The 8,012-nt window shown below is 43.9% G+C and overlaps 1 pseudogene; it reads left to right on the top strand.

Annotated features, from left to right (window-relative positions):
• Positions 1–7,184: 7,184 nt before the first annotated feature.
• On the top strand, positions 7,185–7,606 carry LOC102132162 (small ribosomal subunit protein uS13-like; annotated as a pseudogene).
• The last annotated feature ends 406 nt before the right edge of the window (positions 7,607–8,012 follow it).

Raw genomic sequence — 8,012 nt, 5'->3', positions numbered from 1 at the left:
GCTTCACCAACAGACACCTTCTCTCTCACAGTTCTGGAGGCTGGGAGTCCGCGAGCAAAGGGTGGGCAGGGCTGGTTCCTCTCGAAGCCTTTCTGTTGGCTCCAGACGGCCACCTTCCTGCCGTGTCCTCACACGCTCACTCCTTGCTCTGAGTGTTGTCTATGTCCAAATTTCCTCTTCTTATGAGGACACCAGTTCTACTGGATTAGGGGCCACTCTGATAGCCTCGCCCTAACTTCATCACTGCTGTAAGGAGCCTATCTCCAAATATAGTCACATTCTGAGACGCTGGAGGTTAGTACTTCAACAGCGAATTTTGAGGGTACACAGCTCAGCCTATAACAGGCCTGCTGGACTTGGCATTGGGAAGTCATTGATGTGCTTGATAAGAACAAGGGGAGAGGAAAGGGGCCGGCTGCAGGCCTGGAGAGAGGGAGCGACATGGGGTAGCCCAGGGGCTGACTGTGGGCAGGAGCTGGATGGAGAAGGAGTCTCCAGGCTCAAGAGGGACTTGAGCAGGGCACAGGCTGAGGGAAGCGTGGACTGAGGGAGGGAAGGGATGAAAGGTGGGGTCACAGAGCCACTGGCCGAGCATGCATGTCCGCCTGGGGTCCAGGTTGCCCCACATCAAGCACACTGAGTTAAACCTCCAGGAGAGCATGGAGCCTGCCCAGAGACTGTGTCAAACCCTGAGGCATCCTGGCTCTCACTCCCTCAGGAACGGTGACCAAAGGAAGAACTGGTCACCCTGGAACACCAGAGGTTGTGTCACTGTGGCTTCATGGAACAGAAATGTCAAATCTGTGGATTTAGCTGATAATTGTCTCCTTAGCCACAAGATATTTTCTAAATTAAAAAACAATTTTTTACACTTATGTGAGGTTCCTAGAGGAGTGAATTTCGCAGAGACAAATGGGGGTTGCCAGGAAACAGGGAGAGGAAGAGTAAGAAATGAGTGTTTACTGGGACAGAATTTCAGTTTGGGACGATGGAAAGGACCTGGAGATGGATGGTGGTGATGGTTGCACAGCAATGTGAAAGCACTTAACACTGGTGAAATGCACACTTAAAAATGGTTAAGATGGTACACTGTGGGAGGCCAAGGTGGGTGGATTGCTTGAGCCTAGGAGTTCAAGCCAGCTTGGGCAACATGCTGAAACCCCATCTCTACTAAAAACACAAAACATTTTTGGGCATGGTGGCATGCACCTGCAGTCCCAGTTATTCAGGAAACTGAGATGGGAGGATTGCTTGAGCCGAGATCGTGCCACTGCACCTCGGCCTGGGAAACAGAGGAAGACTGTCTCAAAAAAATAAAAATAAATATGATTAAGATGGTAAATTTTCCGTTCTTTTACCACAATTTAAATAAATAAATTGTTAGGCCAGGCGCAGTGGCTCACGCTTGTAATCCCAGCACTTTGGGAGGCCGAGGTGGGTGGATCTCTTGAGGTCAGGAGTTCAAGACCAGCCTGGGCAACATGGTAAAACCCCTTCTCTACTAAAAATACAAAAATTAGCTGTGGTGGCGCACACCTGTAATCCCAGCTACTCGGAGGCTGAGGTAGGAGAATTGCTTGAACCCGGGAGGTGGAGGTTGCAGTGAGCTGAGATCACACCACTGCACTCCAGCCTGGGTGACAGAGCAAGACTCTTATCTCAAATAAATAAATAAATAAATAAATAAATAAATAAATTTGTTTTAAAGAAAGATTTCTATGGAGTTAGTTTTCCCCCCTGACATGCATTTTTGAATATTTGGGACAAAATATCCCTAATGGTCTTGATCAGCAAAGCTGTTTTTTAGAAAGTGTCAGAAGAGTTGCTGGGAACAGTCCATGAAATACACATAACTTGACCTTTCCAATGGACAAAAAGAGAGTTAGGAAGTTGGTACTCAGTGAGGCAATCTTGTCAACAAGTAATTCGACTGAACTGACATTTATTGGGCATCCACTGTGCGCCAGGCGTGGTAGGGAGGGAGACTTGTCTGCATGATGACTTGGCTTTTTCTCGTGCTCTGCTTTTTCATGATTGGCATCTTGCTCTCCAGGTGAACAGCCGTGTCGAGCAGTGCTGTGATTTGGGGTGCTCCCTGCTCTCCCATGTCTATGGCCTGGTCTTTTCCCAGAAGCAGCTGGGGCGCTCCACCTTGCCCTCCCTTGGGTCCCTTTGTGTCTTGGGTGTCCTTCCAAAGTGGGGAGGCAGATCTGAGTCCTTCCCATGTCCTCACCTCAGAGGCCCAAGTACCTTCCAAGTGTAAAGACTTAAAAAAAAACAAACCTACCATGGAGGGCGGTGGGAGAGGATTGGAATTCCAGAAAATTCTGAATGAAAACACCAGTTGCAAGATGGAATGGCTTTGCAAACTGCAGCCGATTATTCAGTGGCTGTCTTGGGCTTTGGCCGGACCATTCGAAAATCTTCCACTGAAGGATCCAGAGAGAGCAGCAGAAAGCACAGGGAAGCTAGAACCAAGGGGACCCCAGCTCCCAGCCCACCAGCTCCCAGCCTCAGGCCCTGTTTGGCTGTGACTGAGGAAGCTCAAGCCCCAAAGCCAGCGTGAAGCAAGGGTTGGGGCAGCTCCGGTTTCAGCCAGACTTGCCTGTGTAATACTGGGACTGGGTAACCTGATGCCCCAAACTCAGAGCCAGTTCTGGCTGTTGGCTCCAGCGGCGTGGGGAGCTGAGGCTACTTTTCAGGCACACCAGAAATGTCTGTGTTCTTTCTCAGATGGGTCGGCAGACTGTTCTGGGTGCCAGGTCTTTGATGAAATGGATTTGGATACAAATCAAATATTTAAATTGATGTTCTCCCTCTTTGGAAGGACCATTCCAGTTGGACCTGTGGACTTGTTTTTACATAAGATTTGGACTCCTTTAAATGTGCATTTTTTTCCCTGTCTTGAATACGCCTGGGGCAGACAGTGGCTGTATTTGAAAACCCCGAGGCTGCTGGTCTGGCTCCAGAGAGAGAGCAGGCACCTCAGCTAACCCTCTTGGCCGAAAGTGCACTTGTTAGAAAACCAATTCATGTGCCTGCTGGCTCCCCATGGTTATATATTATTTAATCACACAGGTCTTGGGTTTATGCCAAGCAGCAACTTGCTGTCTGCCATCTTTCAGGGAAGAATAAGCAAGGCAAATTCATTCAGTTCTGTCTCTTTTTCAGCCTCTTGGGCTAAATGAAAGCAAGAAAGTGTTATGAACATCCCAAAGTGCTGTGAAATACCCATCTTGGTGAAAAATAGACGCCCTGCTTCCTTTTGAAAAATAGCATTTTGTGAAAGGAATTTTTACCCATACATTTAGCTCAGATATTTCTAGATATTTCAAAGGGCCTCCCTTCTTCCCTTTACTTTAGATAGAGAGACAGACTAAAGAAATGTGAAATTTCTTTAGCCACAAACTTGTCTGGGACCTGGCCTGGGGCATGAGTCTCCATCCTGGCTGGTGACGGCTGACACCGGGGCATACAGTGGCAGTTGTGAGAGAATTTCCAGGGAGGTGCAAAAACTCGATACTTTTACCTCTACAGAGCCCACAAAGCCCTGTGCACAAAGGCCCCCTGCATCTTGGAAGGAGCAGGTGGGACATTTTCTTTTGGGGATGGGGTCCAGGACGAGCTGTGAGCTCCTCTCTGTCCCGCCATCCAGGTGGTTCCACTGTTGCCCTGCTGAGAGCTGGAGGCTCCATTCCCCCTCCAAGCCCAGCCTGCCAGCCCCTTCACACGCCTTTAATCTGGTGCCTTCCTCCTAGCACACACCTTTCTTTTTCTAAAAATAAAAATAAAAGTTTTACTTTATTTCAATAGTTTCTTGGGGAACCAGTGGTTTTTGGTTACATGGATAAGTTCTTTAGTGGTGATTTCTGAGATTTTGGTGCACCCATCACCCACGAGTGTACACTGAACACAATATGTGGTCTTTTATCCCTCATCCCCCTTCTACCCTTCCTCCTTGAACTCCCCCTGGAGTCTATTACATCATTCTTAGGCCTTTTCATCCACATGGTTTAGTTCCCACTTGTAAGTGAGAACATACGATATTTGGCTTTCCATTCCTGAGTTAGTTCACTTAGAATAATAACCTCCAATTCCATCCAAGTTGCTGCAAAGGCTTTTATTTCACTTAGTGTTATGTCTGAGTAGTATTCCATGTTGTAAATATACCACATTTTCTTTATTCACTCATTGGTTGATGGGCATTTAGGTTGGTTCTGTATTTTTGCAGTTGTGAATTGTGCTGCTATAAACATGTGTGTGCAAGTGTCTTTTTCGTATAATGACTTCTTTTCCTTTGGGTAGACACCCAGGAGTGGGATTGCTGGATTGAATGGTAGCTCTACTTTTACTTCTTTAAGGAATCTCCACCCTGTTTTCCATAGTGGTTGTACTAGTTTACATTTTCACCAGCAGTGTAAAAGTGTTCCCTTTTCACCAAATCCATGCTGACATCTATTGTTTTTTTAATTTTTTAATTATGGCCATTCTTGCAGAGTAAGGTGGTATCACATTGTGGTTTTAATTTGCATTTCCCTGATAATTAGTGATGTTGAGCATTTTTTCATATGTTCGTTGACTATTTGTATATCTTCTTTTGAGAATTGTCTGTTCACGCCCTTTGCCCACTTTTTGATGGGATTATTATTATTGTTATTTTTGCTGATTTATTTGAGTTCCTTGTAGATTCTGGATATTTATCCTTTGACAGAGGCATAATTTGAGAATATTTTCTCCCCACTCTGTGGGTTGTCTGTTTACTCTGCTGATTATTTCTTTTGCTGTGCAGAAGCCTTTCAGTTTAATTAGGTGCCATTTATTTATTTTTGTTTTCGTTGCATTTGTTTTTGGGTTTTTAGTCATGAATTCTTTTCTGAATCCAATGTGTAGAAGAGTCTTTCCAATATGATCTTCTAGAATTTGTATGTCTTCAGGTCTTAGATTCTAAGTGTTTGATCCATCTTGAGTTGATTTTTGTATAAGGTGAGAGATGAGGATCCTGTTTCATTCTTCTACATGTGGCTTGCCAGTTTTCTCAGCACCATTTATTGAATAGAATATCCTTTCTCCACTTTATGTTTTTGTATGCTTTGTCAAAGATCAGTTGACTGTAAGTATTTGGCTTTATTTCTGTGTTCTCTATTTTGTTCCATTGGTTTATCTGCTTATTTCTATTCCAGTACCATGCTGTTTTGGTGACTATAGTCTTGTAGTATAATTTGAAGTCAGGTAATGTGATCCCTCTGGCTTTCTTCCTTTTGCTTAGTGTTGCTTTGGCTATGTGTACCTTTTTTTGGTTCCATATTAATTTTAGGATTTTTTTTTCTAGTTCTGTGAAGAATGATGATGGTATTTTGATGGGAATTGCATTGAATCTATAATTGCTTTGAGCAGTATGGTCATTTTTACAATATTGATTCTACCCATCCATGAGATGGGATGTGTTTCCATCTGATTGTGTCATCTATGATTTCTTTTAGCAGTGCCTTGTAGTTTTCCTAGTAAAGCTCTTTCACCTCCTTGGTTAAGTATTTTCCTAAGTATTTTATTATTATTATTTTAATTTTTTACAGCTGTTGTAAAAGGGATTGAGTTCTTGATTGATTCTCAGCTTGGTCATTGTTGGTGTATAGCACAGCTACTGCTTTGTGTACATTAATTTTGTATCCTGAAACTTTACTGAATTCATTTATCAGATCTAGGAGTTTTTTGGAAGAGTCTTTAGGGCATTCTAGGTATACGATCACGTCATCAGGAAGCAGTGGCAGTTTGACTTCCTCTTTTCCAATTTGAATGACCTTTATTTATTTCTCTTGTCTGACTCTGGGTAGGACTTCCAGTACCAAGTTGAGTAGAAGTTGTGAAAGTGGGCATTTTTGTCTTGTTCCAATTCTCAGGGAGAATCAAGCACACACCTTTCTCTTTCCCTCTTTCCACCCTTTGTGCAGTCTGGCGGGAGTCATGTGTTCCTACAGTGACTCTTTCTGTGTCATTTATTGCCAGGAATACATATCCCCAGAATCCCCTTTATTTACTCTGTCATTTGAGTATCACCTGCATGGTGTCCAGCCTAGAGACCAGCCTCTGCTATGTCCACAGTTAAAGGTTTCTGTCTCGGCACAGCCAAGCACACATCAGATGCTGGGTCAGACTCCTCAAAGCAATATCCAGGAGTCAGGGGACACAAGCGCTTCTATGCCTGTTGTTCCAGTGAGGAAGTCTTGACTTAAAACTATGGTTGTGGGAATTGAAAACCAAAGAGAAGCTCAATGCACAGGCTTGCTAAAAAGAGAGAGCACTGGAGTCCCTACCTCATGGGGTCCTTAGGAGAACTAAACGAGGAAACTCACACAGTTGCTTAGCACTCTCTGGCACATGGTAAACTGTTGATACTTTAGTCTCCTTGAACTGCTGGCATCCCTCAGAATTCAGTCCTTAGAGATCACATGTGGATCTACACAGCATACAGAAGAAAAGTGCAAGAAGACTGCACAGCATCCAAAAGCTAAGCTTCTCCAGCTTGGGTGAATTCTGGGGTCAGCAGATCCTCCCTTTAGGATCTGGGGGCTGCCACCCAGCATCTAGAATCAGGGCTGACAGTCACTGCTTAGTCTCTCTCTCTCTCTCTCATTCTCTCTCTCTCACACACACACACACACACACACACACACACACACACACACACCTGGGAGGCCCAGGGGGCTACAGTGTCCAGAGTCAGCCCGTCCTGGAAATCCACAGCCCACCAGGTCTGTGTCAAGGCTTTGAAATCACATCCGAGTGTTTCGATTGAGAGCAAGTATGCTGCATGGAAAATGATTTCTTTGTAATCGCACAGTAGAAAAATGAAACTGTCTCCTAAATAAAATGTCAAATATCCTAAAGTGCCTGGGAGCATTGTAGTGACATCAGCTTCAGAGTTTATTATTTCATTGATGGAGCCAGACTTGGGGCAAAAAGGCAATGACACTTTATCAGAAAAGGAATTTTTTTTGGGAAAAAAGATAAAACCTTTTGTTTTATGAGACTAGCATTACTCCTATAGCAGAGCAGGCAAGGACACTACAAGAAAAGAAAATTAAAGGCCAATATCCCTAATGAACATAGATGCAAAAGTCCTCAACACAATTCTAGCAAGCTACTCTTACACCAGAGTCCTACAGACTGCTGCTTATGCTGCCACCATGTGTTCAGTGATCCTTGAGAGGTTCCAGCACATTTTGTGAGTATTCAAGGGGTGACAGAAAATAGCCTTTGCCATCACTGCCATTAAGGGTGTGGGTCGAAGATATGCTCATGTGGCATTGAGGAAAGCAGATCTGACCTCACCAAAAGGTCAGGAAAGCTCACTGAGGATGTGGTGGAACATGTCATCACCATTATGCAGAATCCATGCCAGTACAAGATCCCAGACTGGTTCTTGAATAGACAGGAGGATGTACATGATGGAAAATATAGCCAGGACCTGGCCAATGGTCTGGAGAAACTAAAGAAGATTTGGGTCAATAAAGGGCTGCACCAATTCTGGGACTTTTGTGTCCAAGGTCAGCACACCAAGACCATTGGCCATCAGGTCCATACCATAGGTATGTCCAAGAAGAAATAAGTCTGGGGCCTTGTCTGTTAATTAATAGTTTATATACCCCCCAAAAATACTAGCAACTAGAATTCAACAGCAGAGTAAAGGAACCATTCATCATGATCAAGTGGGATTTATCCTTGGAATGCAAGGATGGCTCAACATATTCAAATCAATTGATGTGATATATCACATTTACAGAATGAGGGACAAAAACCATATGATCATCTCAATATTTGCAGAAAAGACACCTGACAAAATTCACTGTGCTTTCTTCATAAAAACTCTTAACAAATTAGGTATAAAAGGAATCCACCTCAGCACAATGAAGGCCATATATGATAAGGCCAAAGTCAACATCATATTCAACAGGGAAAAGTTGAAAGCTTTTCCTCTAAGATCAGGAACAAGACAAGAATGCCCATTTTCACTA

The sequence above is a fragment of the Macaca fascicularis genome, chromosome 4, assembly GCF_037993035.2.
Source record: "Macaca fascicularis isolate 582-1 chromosome 4, T2T-MFA8v1.1".
Lineage (NCBI taxonomy): Eukaryota > Metazoa > Chordata > Mammalia > Primates > Cercopithecidae > Macaca > Macaca fascicularis.
This window is presented reverse-complemented; position numbering and strand designations above follow the sequence as displayed.